At 39.6% G+C, this 14,872-nt stretch overlaps 1 long non-coding RNA gene across 1 annotated transcript in view; it reads left to right on the top strand.

Moving 5' to 3' along the window:
- The window catches only part of LOC110990911 (uncharacterized), a 181,449-nt gene extending 167,478 nt beyond the window's left edge, over positions 1–13,971 (top strand). The window contains exon 8 of the long non-coding RNA XR_015425965.1: positions 13,158–13,971. This is a non-coding gene — a long non-coding RNA (uncharacterized LOC110990911). The remainder of the gene's footprint in view (positions 1–13,157) is intronic.
- The last annotated feature ends 901 nt before the right edge of the window (positions 13,972–14,872 follow it).

Raw genomic sequence — 14,872 nt, 5'->3', positions numbered from 1 at the left:
ACATGTTCTTCTATCCATTCATATAAGGTACATATCCAAATTTCCAGTAGTTTGGGAAATATCTGCCAAAGGAAATGCGAGTTCTTTTCCAACTGCCTCCTTTTTTGCGGAATTTTGGTTTCGTCTGCGCTATACCGGTCCTGATCCCGCACATAGATGGCTTCATATATTCAAGCATAAAAGGTCTGAGAATTATCTAAATCTTCCAATCTTGCTGTCATCTGAAAGGCCACATGTTCCCCTATCTGTTTGTATAAGTTTGTTGACTGTTTGATATTTTTTTCGGAATTCTGGCTTCGTCTGCGCTATACTGGTCCTTGTCCCGCGCAGAGAATGCTTCCTGAAATCGAGCATAAAAGGTCTGAGAATTATCTAAATCTTGCAATCTTGGTGTCATCTGAAAGGCCACATGTTCCTCTATCCATTCATATAAGTTTCATATCCATATTTGGAGTAGTTAGGGAAATAGCTGCTAAAGGATGTGCGAGTATGTGTCAAACTGCCTGATATTTTTGCAGAATTCTGGCTTCGTCTGCAGTATACTGGTCCTTATCCCACGCAGAGAATGTTTCGAATAATTGACCATAAAAGGTCTGATATTTATCTGAATATTCCAATCTTGGTGTCATCTGAAAGGCCACATGTTCTTCTATCCATTCATATAAGGTACGTTTCCAAATTTGGACAAGTTGGGGAAATAGCTGCTAAAGGATGTGCGAGTTCTTTTCAAACAGCCTTCTATTTTGCGGAATTCTGGCTTCGTCTGCGCTATACTGGTCCTTATCCCACACAGAGAATGCTTCATGTAATCGAGCATAGAAGGTCTAAGATTTATCTAAATCTTCCAATCTTGGTGTCATCTGAAAGGCCACATGTTCTTCTATCCATTCATATAAGGTACGTTTCCAAATTTGCAGTAGTTAGGGAAATATCTGCCAAAGGAAATGCGAGTTCTTTTCCAACAGCTTCCTTTTTTTACGGAATTTTAGTTTCGTCTGCGCTATACCGGTCCTGATCCCGCACATAGAAGGCTTCATATATTCAAGCATAAAAGGTCTGAGAATTATCTTAATCTTCCAATCTTGCTGTCATCTGAAAGGCCCATGTTCCCCTATCTGTTTGTATAAGTTACATATCGAAATTTGCAGTAATTAGGGAAATATTTGCCAAAGGAAGTGGCAGGTCTTGTCTGACTGTTTGATATTTTTTCCGGAATTCTGGCTTTGTCTGCGCTATACTGGTCCTTATCCTGCGCAGAGAATGCTTCCTGAAATCGAGCATAAAAGGTCTGAGAAATATATCTAAATCTTGCAATCTTGGTGTCATCTGAAAGGCCACATGTTCCTCTATCCATTCATATACGTTTCATATCCATATTTGGAGTAGTTTGGGAAATATCTGCCAAAGGAAGTGCGAGTTCTTTTTAAACAGCCTCCTTTTTTTGCGGGATTCAGGCTTCGTCTGGGCTATAATGGTCCTTATTCCACGCAGAGAATGCTTCATGTAATGGAGCATAGAAGGTCTAAGATTTATCTAAATCTTCCAATCATGCTGTCATCTGAAAGGCCACATGTTCCCCTATCTATTCGTATAAGTTTCATATCCAAATATGCAGTAGTTAGGGAAATATCTGCCAAAGGAAATGCAAGTATGTGTCGAATTGCCTGATATTTTTGCGGAATTCTGGCTTCGTCTGCGCTTTACCAGTCCTTATCCTGTGCAGAGAATGCTTCAAATAATTGACCATAAAAGGTCGGATAATTATCTAAATCTTGCAATCGTGGTGTCATCTGAAAGGCCACATGTTCCTCTATCCATTTATATAAGTTTCATATCCATATTTGGAGTACTTAGGGAAATATCTGCCAAAGGAAGTGGCAGTTCTTATTTGACTGTTTGATATTTTTGCGGAAGTCTGCCTCCTTCTGCGCTCTACTGGTCTTTATCCCGCGCAGAGAATGTTTCATATAATCGACCATAAAAGGTCTGAAAATTATCGAAATCTTGCAATCTTGCTTTCATATGAAAGGCCACAAGTTCTTCTATCCATTTATAAAAGTTTTATAGCTTTATTTGGAGTAGTTAGGGAGATAGCTGCCAAAGGAAGTGCGAGTTCTTTTTCACCTGAACTCTTTTTTTTGCGGAATTCCGGCTTTGTCTGCGCTTTACTGGTCCTTATCCCACGCAGAGAATGCTTCACATACTCGAGCATAAAAGGTCTAAGAATTATCTAAATCCTCCAATCTTGCTGTCATCTGAAAGGCCACATGTTCCCCTATGTATTTGTGTAAGTTTCATATCCATATTTGCAGTAGTTATGGAAATATCTGCCAAAGGAAGTGCAAGTTCGTGCCTGAATGTTTGATATTTTTGCGGAATTCTGGCTTCGTCTGCGCTATACTGGTCCTGATCCTGCGCAGCGAATGCTTCATATAATAGAGCATAAAAGGTCTAAGAATTATCTAGATCTGGCAATCTTGGTGTCATTTGAAATGCCACATGTTCCTTCATCCATTCATATAGGTTTTGTATCAATATTTGCAGCAGTTAGGGAAAGAGCTGCCAAAGGAAGTGCGAGTTCTTTTCCAACTGCTTCCTCTTTTTGCGGAATTCTGGCTTCGTGTGCGCCATACCGGTCCTTTTCCCGTGCAGAGAATGCTTCATATATTTGAGCATAAAAGGTCTGAGAATTATCTAAATCTTCCAATCTTGCTTCCATCTTAAAGGCCACATGTTCCCCTATCTGTTTGTATAAGTTACTAATCCATATTTGCAGTAGTTGGGGAAATATCTGCCAAAGAAAGTGCCACTTCTTTTCGGACTGTTTGATATTTTTGCGGAATTCTGGCTTCGTCTGCGCTACACTTGTCTTTATCCCGCGCATAGAATGCTTCATATAATCGAGCATAAAAGGTCTGATAATTATCTAAATCTTCCAATCTTGGTGTCATCTGAGAGGCCACATGTTCCTCTATATATCCATATAAGTTTCATATCCATATTTGCAGTGGTTTAGGGAAATAGCTGCTAAAGGATGTGCGAGTTCTTTTCAAACAGCCTTCTATTTTGCGGAATTCTGGCTTCGTCTGCGCTATACTGGTCCTTATCCCACACAGAGAATGCTTCATGTAATCGAGCATAGAAGGTCTAAGATTTATCTAAATCTTCCAATCTTGGTGTCATCTGAAAGGCCACATGTTCTTCTATCCATTCATATAAGGTACGTTTCCAAATTTGCAGTAGTTAGGGAAATATCTGCCAAAGGAAATGCGAGTTCTTTTCCAACAGCTTCCTTTTTTTACGGAATTTTAGTTTCGTCTGCGCTATACCGGTCCTGATCCCGCACATAGAAGGCTTCATATATTCAAGCATAAAAGGTCTGAGAATTATCTAAATCTTCCAATCGTGGTGTCATCTGAAAGGCCACATGTTCCTCTATCCATTCATATAAGGAACATATCCAAATTTCCAGTAGTTAGGGAAATAGCTGCCAAAGGATGTGCTTGTTCTTTTCCAACTGCCTCCTTTTTTTGCGGAATTTGGTTTCGTCTACGCTATACCGGTCCTTATCTCGCGCAGAGAAGGCTTCATGTAATCGAGCATAAAAGGTCTAATATTCATCTAAATCTTCCAATCTTGCTGTCATCTGAAAGACCACATGTTCCCCTGTCTGTTTGTATAAGTTATATATACATGTTTGCAGTAGTTAAGAAATGCGAGTTCTTTTCCAACTGCCTGATATTTTTGAGGAATTCTAGCTTCGTCTGCGCTATACCGGTCCTTGTCCCGCGCAGAGAATGCTTCAAATAACTGACCATAAAAGGTCTGATAATTATCTAAATCTTCCAATCTTGCTGTCATCTGGAAGCCCACATGTTCCCCTATTTGTTCGTATAAGTTACGTATCCTTATTTGCAGTAATTAGGGAAATATCTGCCAAAGGAAGTGCCAGTTCTTGTCTGACTGTTTGATATTTTTTGCGGAATTCTGGCTTCGTCTGTGCTATACTGGTCCTTATCCCACGCAGAGAATGCTTCCTGAAATCGAGCATAAAAGGTCTGAGAATTATCTAAATCTTCCAATCTTGCTGTCATCTGAAAGGCCACATGTTCCCCTATCTGTTTGTATAAGTTACTTATCCATATTTGCAGTAGTTAGGGAAATATCTGCCAAAGGAAGTGCCAGTTCTTGTCGGACTGTTTGATATTTTTGCGGAATTCTGGCTTCGTCTGCGCTATACTGGTCCTTATCCTGCGCATAGAATGCTTCATATAATCGAGCATAAAAGGTCTGAGAATTATCTAAATCTTGCAATCTTGGTGTAATCGGAAAGGCCACATGTTCCTCTATCTATTCATATAAGTTTTATATCTATATTTCGAGTAGATAGGGAAATAGCTGCCAAAGGAAGTGCGAGTTCTTTTCCAACATCCTCCTTTTTTGCGGAATTCTGGCTTCGTCTGCGCTATACTTGTCCTTATCCCGCGCAGAGAAGGCTTCATATATTCGAGCATAAAAGGTCTAAGAATTATCTAAATTTTGCAAACTTGGTGTCATTTGAAAGGCCACATGTTTTTCTATCCATGGATATAAATTTCATATTCATATTTGCAGTAGTTAGGGAAATAGCTGCCAAAGGAGGTGCGAGTTCTTTTCCAACTGCCTCTTTTTTTGCGGAATTTTGGTTTCGTCTGCACTTTACTGGTCCTGATCCCGCACTTAGAAGGCTTCATATATTCGAGCATAAAAGTTCTAACACTTATCTTAATTTTGCAATCTTGCTGTCATCTGGAAGCCCACATGTTCCCCTATTTGTTCGTATAAGTTACATATCCATATTTGCAGTAATTAGGTAAATATCTGCCAAAGGAAGTGCCAATTCTTGTCGGACTGTTTGGTATTTTTGCGAAATTCTGGCTTCGTCTTCGCTATACTGGTCCTTATCCCGCGCAGAGAATGCTTCATATAATCGAGCATAAAAGGTCTGAGAATTATCTAAATCTTGCAATCTTGGTGTCATCTGAAAGGCCACATGTTCCTCTATCCATTCATATAAGTTACATATCCAAATTTGCAGTAGGTAGGGAAATAGCTGCCAAAGGAAGTGCGAGTTCTTTTCCAACAGCCTCCTTTTTTTGCGGAATTCTGGCTTCGTCTGCGCTATACTGGTCCTTATCCCGCGCAGAGAAGGCTTCATATATTCGAGCATAAAAGGTCTGAGAATTATCTAAATCTTCCACTCTTGCTATCATCTGAAAGGCCATATGTTCCCCTATCTATTCATATAAGTTTCATATCCAAATATGCAGTAGTTAGGGAAATATCTGCCAAAGGAAATGCAAGTATGTGTCGAACTGCCTGATATTTTTGCGGAATTCTGGCTTCGTCTACGCTATACCGGTCCTTATCTCGCGCAGAGAACGCTTCCTATAATCGAGCATAAAAGGTCGGAGAATTATCTAAATCTGGCAAACTTGGTGTCATCTGAAAGGCCACATGTTCTTCTATCCATGGATATAAATTTCATATTCATATTTGCAGTAGTTAGGGAAATAGCTGCCAAAGGAGGTGCTTGTTCTTTTCCAACTGCCTCCTTTTTTTGCGGAATTTTGGTTTCGTCTGCGCTATACCGGTCCTTATCCCGCGCAGAGAAGGCTTCATATATTCGTTCATAAAAGGTCTAACAATTATCTAAATCTTCCTATCTTGCTGTCATCTGGAAGGCCACTTGTTCCCCTATTTGTTTGTATAACTTACATCTCCATATTTGCAGTAATTAGGGAAATATCTGCCAAATGAAGTTGCAGTTCTTGTCTGACTGTTTGATATTTTTTGCGGAATTCCGGCCTCTTCTGCGCTATACTGGTCCTGATCCCGCGCAGAGTATGCTTCCTGAAATCGTGCATAAAAGGTCTGAGAGTCATCTAAATCTTCTAATCTTGCTGTCATCTGAAAGGCCACATGTTCCCCTATCTGTTTGTATAAGTTACTATCCATATTTGCAGTAGTTAGGGAAATATCTGCCAAAGGAAATGCAAGTATGTGTCGAACTGCCTGATATTTTTGAAGAAGTCTAGCTTCGTCTGCGCTATACCGGTCCTTATCCCGCGCAGAGAATGCTTCAAATAATTGACCATAAAAGGTCTGATAATTATCTAAATCTTCCAATCTTGCTGTCATCTGAAAGGCCACATGTTCCTCTATCCATTCATATAAGGTACATATCCAAATTTCCAGTAGTTTGGGAAATATCTGCCAAAGGAAATGCGAGTTCTTTTCCAACTGCCTCCTTTTTTTGCGGAATTTTGGTTTTGTCTGCGCTATAGCGGTCCTGATCCCGCAAATAGAAGGCTTCATATATTCGAGCATAAAAGGTCTAAGAATTATCTAAATCTTCCAATCATGCTGTCATCTGAAAGGCCACATGTTCCCCTATCTATTCATATAAGTTTCATATCCAAATATGCAGTAGTTAGGGAAATATCTGCCAAAGGAAATGCGGGTTCTTTTCCAACTGCCTCCTTTTTTGCGGAATTTTGGTTTCGTCTGCGCTATACCGGTCCTGATCCCGCACATAGATGGCTTCATATATTCAAGCATAAAAGGTCTGAGAATTATCTAAATCTTCCAATCTTGCTGTCATCTGAAAGGCCACATGTTCCCCTATCTGTTTGTATAAGTTTGTTGACTGTTTGATATTTTTTTCGGAATTCTGGCTTCGTCTGCGCTATACTGGTCCTTGTCCCGCGCAGAGAATGCTTCCTGAAATCGAGCATAAAAGGTCTGAGAATTATCTAAATCTTGCAATCTTGGTGTCATCTGAAAGGCCACATGTTCCTCTATCCATTCATATAAGTTTCATATCCATATTTGGAGTTGTTAGGGAAATAGCTGCTAAAGGATGTGCGAGTATGTGTCAAACTGCCTGATATTTTTGCAGAATTCTGGCTTCGTCTGCAGTATACTGGTCCTTATCACACGCAGAGAATGTTTCGAATAATTGACCATAAAAGATCTGATATTTATCTAAATATTCCAATCTTGGTGTCATCTGAAAGGCCACATGTTCTTCTATCCATTCATATAAGGTACGTTTCCAAATTTGCAGTAGTTAGGGAAATATCCGCCAAAGGAAATGCGAGTTCTTTTCCAACAGCTTCCTTTTTTTACGGAATTTTGGTTTCGTCTGCGCTATACCGGTCCTGATCCCGCACATAGAAGGCTTCATATATTCAAGCTTAAAAGGTCTGAGAATTATCTAAATCTTGCAATCTTGCTGTCATCTGAAAGGCCCATGTTCCCCTATCTGTTTGTATAAGTTACTTATCCATATTTGCAGTAGTTAGGGAAATATCTGCCAAAGGAAGTGGCAGTTCTTGTCTTACTGTTTGATATTTTTTTCGGAATTCTGGCTTCGTCTGCGCTATACCGGTCCTTATCTCGCGCAGAGAACGCTTCCTGTAATCGAGCATAAAAGGTCTGAGAATTATCTAAATCTTGCAATCTTGCTGTCATCGGAAAGGCCACGTGTTCCTCTATCCATTCATATAAGTTTCATATCCATATTTGGAGTAGTAAGGGAAATAGCTGCCAAAGGAAATGCGAGTTCCTTTCCAACAGCCTACTTTTTTGAGAATTCTGGCTTCGTCTGCGCTATACTGGTCCTTATCCCACACAGAGAATGCTTCATGTAATCGAGCATAGAAGGTCTAAGATTTATCTAAATCTTCCAATCTTGCTGTCATCTGAAAGGCCACATGTCCCCTATCTATTCATATAAGTTTCATATCCAAGTATGCTGTAGTTAGGGAAATATCTGCCAAAGGAAAAGCAAGTTTTTGTCGAACTGCCTGATATTTTTGAGGAAATCTAGCTTCGTCTGCGCTTTACCGGTCCTTATCCCGCGCAGAGAATGCTTCAAATAATTGACCATAAAAGGTCGGATAATTATCTAAATCTTGCAATCGTGGTGTCATCTGAAAGGCCACATGTTCTTCTATCCATTCATATAAGTTACATATCCACATTTGCAGTAGTTAGGGAAATATCTGCCAAAGGAAATTCAAGTATGTGTCGAACTGCCTGATATTTTTGCAGAATTCTGGCTTCGTCTGCAGTATACTGGTCCTTATCACACGCAGAGAATGTTTCGAATAATTGACCATAAAAGGTCGGAGAATTATCTAAATCTGGCAAACTTGGTGTCATCTGAAAGGCCACATGTTCTTCTATCCATTCATATAAGGTACGTTTCCAAATTTGCAGTAGTTAGGGAAATATCTGCCAAAGGAAATGCGAGTTCTTTTCCAACAGCTTCCTTTTTTTGCGGAATTTTGGTTTCGTCTGCGCTATACCGGTCCTGATCCCACACATAGAAGGCTTCATATATTCAAGCATAAAAGGTCTGAGAATTATCTAAATCTTCCAATCTTGCTGTCATCTGAAAGGCCCATGTTCCCCTATCTGTTTGTATAAGTTACTTATCCATATTTGCAGTAGTTAGGGAAATATCTGCCAAAGGAAGTGCGAGTTCCTTTCCAACAGCCTCCTTTTTTGCGGAATTCTGGCTTCGTCTGCGCTATACTGGTCCTTATCTCGCGCAGAGAACGCTTCCTGTAATCGAGTATAAAAGGTCTAAGAATTATCTAAATCTGGCAAACTTGGTGTCATCTGAAAGGCCACATGTTCCCCTATCTGTTTGTATAAGTTTCATATCCATATTTGGAGTAGTAAGGGAAATAGCTGCCAAAGGAAGTGCGAGTTCCTTTCCAACAGCCTCCTTTTTTGCGGAATTCTGGCTTCGTCTGCGCTATACTGGTCCTTATCCCGCGCATAGAATGCTTCATATAATCGAGCATAAAAAGGTCTGAGAATTATCTAAATCTTGCAATCTTGGTGTCATCTGAAAGGCCACATGTTCCTCTATCCATTTATATAAGGTACATTTCCAAATTTGCAGTAGGTAGGGAAATATCTGCCAAAGGAAATGCGAGTTCTTTTCCAACTGCCTCCTTTTTTTGCGGAATTTTGGTTTCGTCTGCGGTATACCGGTCCTGATCCTGCACATAGAAGGCTTCATATATTCAAGCATAAAAGGTCTAAGAATTATCTAAATTTTGCAATCTTGCTGTCATCTGGAAGCCCACATGTTCCTCTATTTGTTTGTATAAGTTACATATCCATATTTGCAGTAATTAGGGAAAGCTCTGCCAAAGGAAATCTCAGTTCTTGTCTGACCGTTTGATAATTTTGCGGAATTTTGGCTTCGTCTGCGCTATAGCGGTCCTTATCTTACGCAGAGACCGCTTCCTGTAATCGAGCATAAAAGGTCTGATATTTATCTAAATCTTCCAATCTTGCTGTCATCTAAAAGACCACATGTTCCCCTGTCTGTTCGTATAAGTTACATATCCATGTTTGCAGTATTTAGGAAATATCTGCCAAAAGAAATGCAAGTTTGTGTCGAACTGCTTGATATTTTTGAAGAAGTCTAGCTTCGTCTGCGCTATACTGGTCCTTATCCCACACAGAGAATGCTTCATGTAATCGAGCATAGAAGGTCTAAGATTTATCTAAATCTTCCAATCTTGCTGTCATCTGAAAGGCCACACGTCCCCTATCTATTCATATAAGTTTCATATCCAAGTATGCTGTAGTTAGGGAAATATCTGCCAAAGGAAAAGCAAGTTTTTGTCGAACTGCCTGATATTTTTGAGGAAATCTAGCTTCGTCTGCGCTTTACCGGTCCTTATCCCGCGCAGAGAATGCTTCAAATAATTGACCATAAAAGGTCGGATAATTATCTAAATCTTGCAATCGTGGTGTCATCTGAAAGGCCACATGTTCTTCTATCCATTCATATAAGTTACATATCCACATTTGCAGTAGTTAGGGAAATATCTGCCAAAGGAAATTCAAGTATGTGTCGAACTGCCTGATATTTTTGCAGAATTCTGGCTTCGTCTGCAGTATACTGGTCCTTATCACACGCAGAGAATGTTTCGAATAATTGACCATAAAAGGTCGGAGAATTATCTAAATCTGGCAAACTTGGTGTCATCTGAAAGGCCACATGTTCTTCTATCCATTCATATAAGGTACGTTTCCAAATTTGCAGTAGTTAGGGAAATATCTGCCAAAGGAAATGCGAGTTCTTTTCCAACAGCTTCCTTTTTTTGCGGAATTTTGGTTTCGTCTGCGCTATACCGGTCCTGATCCCACACATAGAAGGCTTCATATATTCAAGCATAAAAAGTCTGAGAATTATCTAAATCTTCCAATCTTGCTGTCATCTGAAAGGCCACATGTTCCCCTATCTGTTTGTATAAGTTACATATCCATATTTGCAGTAGTTAGGGAAATATCTGCCAAAGGAAGTGCGAGTTCCTTTCCAACAGCCTCCTTTTTTGCGGAATTCTGGCTTCGTCCTGTAATCGAGCATAAAAGGTCTAAGACTTATCTAAATCTTGCAATCTTGGTGTCATCTGAAAGGCCACATGTTCCCCTATCTGTTTGTATAAGTTTCATATCCATATTTGGAGTAGTAAGGGAAATAGCTGCCAAAGGAAGTGCGAGTTCCTTTCCAACAGCCTCCTTTTTTGCGGAATTCTGGCTTCGTCTGCGCTATACTGGTCCTTATCCCGCGCATAGAATGCTTCATATAATCGAGCATAAAAGGTCTGAGAATTATCTAAATCTTGCAATCTTGGTGTCATCTGAAAGGCCACATGTTCCTCTATCCATTTATATAAGGTACATTTCCAAATTTGCAGTAGGTAGGGAAATATCTGCCAAAGGAAATGCGAGTTCTTTTCCAACTGCCTCCTTTTTTTGCGGAATTTTGGTTTCGTCTGCGGTATACCGGTCCTGATCCTGCACATAGAAGGCTTCATATATTCAAGCATAAAAGGTCTAAGAATTATCTAAATTTTGCAATCTTGCTGTCATCTGGAAGCCCACATGTTCCTCTATTTGTTTGTATAAGTTACATATCCATATTTGCAGTAATTAGGGAAAGCTCTGCCAAAGGAAATCTCAGTTCTTGTCTGACCGTTTGATAATTTTGCGGAATTTTGGCTTCGTCTGCGCTATAGCGGTCCTTATCTTACGCAGAGACCGCTTCCTGTAATCGAGCATAAAAGGTCTGATATTTATCTAAATCTTCCAATCTTGCTGTCATCTAAAAGACCACATGTTCCCCTGTCTGTTCGTATAAGTTACATATCCATGTTTGCAGTATTTAGGAAATATCTGCCAAAGGAAATGCAAGTTTGTGTCGAACTGCTTGATATTTTTGAAGAAGTCTAGCTTCGTCTGCGCTATACCGGTCCTTATCCCGCGCAGAGAATGCTTCATATAATCGAGCATAAAAAGGTCTGATAATTATCTAAATCTTCCAATCGTGGTGTCATCTGAAAGGCCACATGTTCCTCTATCCATTTATATAAGGTACATTTCCAAATTTGCAGTAGGTAGGGAAATATCTGCCAAAGGAAATGCGAGTTCTTTTCCAACTGCCTCCTTTTTTTGCGGAATTTTGGTTTCGTCTGCGGTATACCGGTCCTGATCCTGCACATAGAAGGCTTCATATATTCAAGCATAAAAGGTCTAAGAATTATCTAAATTTTGCAATCTTGCTGTCATCTGGAAGCCCACATGTTCCTCTATTTGTTTGTATAAGTTACATATCCATATTTGCAGTAATTAGGGAAAGCTCTGCCAAAGGAAGTCTCAGTTCTTGTCTGACCGTTTGATAATTTTGCGGAATTTTGGCTTCGTCTGCGCTATAGCGGTCCTTATGCCGCGCAGAGAATGCTTCATATAATCGAGCTTAAAAGGTCTGAGAATTATCCAAATCTAGCAATCTTGGTGTCATCTGAGAGGCCACATGTTCCTCTATCCATTCATATAAGTTTCATATCCATATTTGGAGTACTTAGGGAAATATCTGCCAAAGGAAGTGGCAGTTCTTATCTGACTGTTTGATATTTTTGCGGAATTCTGCCTCCTTCTGCGCTCTACTGGTCTTTATCCCGCGCAGAGAATGTTTCATATAATCGACCATAAAAGGTCTGAAAATTATCGAAATCTTGCAATCTTGCTTTCATATGAAAGGCCACAAGTTCTTCTATCCATTTATAGAAGTTTTATAGCTTTATTTGGAGTAGGTAGGGAAATAGTTGCCAAAGGAAGTGCGAGTTCTTTTGCAACTGCCTCCTTTTTTGGTGGAATTCTGGCTTGGTCTGCGCTATACCGGTCCTGATCCCGCGCAGAGAATTCTTCATATAATCGAGAATAAAAGGTCTGACAATTATCTAAATCTTGCAATCTTGCTGTCATCGGAATGGCCAGATGTTCCTCTATCCATTCATATAAGTTTGATTTCCATATTTGCAGTAGTTAGGGAAATATCTGCCACAGGAAGTGCCAGGTTTTTTCTGACTGCTTGATATTTTTGCGTAATTCTGTTTTTGCGCTATACCATGTCCTGTACTCGCACAGTGAATGCTTCATGTATTCGAGCATAAAAGGTCTAAAAAGTATCCAAATCTGGCTATCTTTGTGTAACCTGAAAGGGCACATCTTCTTCTATCGATTCATATACGTTTTATATCCATATTTACAGCAGTTAGGGAAATATCTGCAAAAGGAAGTGCGAGTTCTTTCTGACTGCTTTATATTTTTGCAAAATTCTGACTTTGCGCTGCGCCGGGTGCTGTTTTCGCCCAGAGAAGACTTCATATATTCGAGCACAAAAGGTCTTGTAATTATCTAAATCTTGCAATCTTGGTGTCATCGGAAAGGGTACATGTTCCTCTATCCATTCATATAAGTTTCCATTTCCATTTCCATATTTGCAGTAGTTAGGGAAATAGCTGCCAAAGGAAGTGCAAGTTCTTTTCCAACTGCTTCCCATTTTGGGGGATTTCTGGTTTCGTTTGCGCTATACCAGTTCTTATCCCACGCAAGGAATGCTTAATATAATCGAGCATAAAAGGTTTGAGAATTATCTAAATCAGGCAATCTTGGTGTCATCTGAAAGGCCACATGTTCCTCTATCCATTGATATAAGTTTGAATTCCATATTTGCAGTAGTAAGGGAAATATAAGCAAAAGGAAGTGCAAGTTCTTGTCAAACTGCCTCTTAATATTTGCAGAATTCTGGCTTCGTCGAAAACCCTTCCCTTTGAAGCTACACACAAAGTTTCAACCGCATTGGACATGTACTTTTCGAGGTATAGTGGTTTGAAGAGTTTCCCTCTCATGTCACGTGACTTGTCTCCTGGTGACGACATCATCACATGAGGTCAATATTCCTCTGACGCACACCCTTTTCAAGATATCTGCAAGATTTGAATCTGATTAGTCTGATACATCAGGAGATATAGGGCCTTCAAGAGTTCAGTTTAATGTCACGTGACTTGTCTACTCATGACGTCATCATCACATAAGGTCAATTTTCCTCTTAAGCACTCTCTATTCAAGGTATCTGCAAAATTAGAACCCATTCTGACATGTACTTTAGAAGATATAGGGGCCTTAAAGAGTGTATTCTCCACTGACATTGGTCTGCGGAACCCGTGTTATTTGCATAATCATAAATATGCATTGCACACTAAAAAACAAAAAATCTTTGATAATATCTAACATAAGAGTAATCCATTGCACATTTCACATTTTCTGTGTACAAAATATAAGAACAAAGATTGCAGGACCACTAGAGATGACATCTGTTGCCCTATCCTGAACATTTTGGCGCAAAAATGAATTTCACTTTTGATAACTGTGACTAGAAGTTGAACTGTATGATATACACTTTAAAACTACCCTTCCATTCTTTGGCAACTGTCGCCACGCTGAATCTGCAAGTTAAGGGTCTGATGTTGTCGTTGACTTCATCACCCGTCCTGTTTGGGGTTCAGGACTTAATACGTCCCCACGCAGATCATCGGGTGTCACGCGCCTTTTTAATCAACGCAAAAGTAGAATCCAGGCAGAATTAACAACAGCTGACAAGTTGATAACGTCGATAATGTCCATTACGAAAAAAAAGCAATTATTTATGACGTTATCACTTAATGAGCTCAATATTTGCTCAAAGCACTTCCTCTCCAAGATATAACCAAGGTTTCAACCCAGCATTAACACCGACAGACGCCTTATGTTGAAAAAAACTTTACAGCTTTTACCACTTTCAAACAATAAGCCTACTTCCGGTTTAAACCGGAAGGAATGGTTATGTCATTTGACCTACACGAGACGAAATCAAGACCACATTTTATCCTGGCCCTTGCTGCAAACAGAATGTTGCAGGAGGCCACGGTTGATTTTATATGGGTTTTTATACATTTAAAGGAATATTTAAGTATTCACAATTTAATAACAAATCACGTGATGACGTCATCATGACATAAATATTTGCATGCACAGTGCATGCTTCATATAATCGAGCATAAAAGGTCTGAGAATTATCTATATCTTGGTGTCATCTAAAAGGCCAGATGTTCCTCTATCCATTCATATAACTTTCATATCCATATTTGCAGTAGTTAGGGAAATAGTTGTCAAAGGAACTGCGAGCTCTTCTCTAAAATGCCTCCTTTTTTTCGGAATTCTGGCTTCGTCTGCGCCATACCGGTCCTTATCCCGCGCAGAGAATGCTTCATATTTTTTAGCATAAAAGGTCTAAGAATTATCTAAATCTTGCATTTTGCTGTCAACTGAAAGGCTACATGTTCCTCTATATATTCATATAAGTTTGATTTCAATATTTGCAGTAGCGACGGAAATATCTGCAAAAGGAAGTACCAGTTCTTGTATGGATGTAATATTTTTGCGTAATTCTGACTTTGCACCATACCCCGTCCTGTAC

This window comes from Acanthaster planci, linkage group LG07, assembly GCF_054643075.1.
Source record: "Acanthaster planci isolate LZ-2023a linkage group LG07, COTS_SCS, whole genome shotgun sequence".
Lineage (NCBI taxonomy): Eukaryota > Metazoa > Echinodermata > Asteroidea > Valvatida > Acanthasteridae > Acanthaster > Acanthaster planci.
This window is presented reverse-complemented; position numbering and strand designations above follow the sequence as displayed.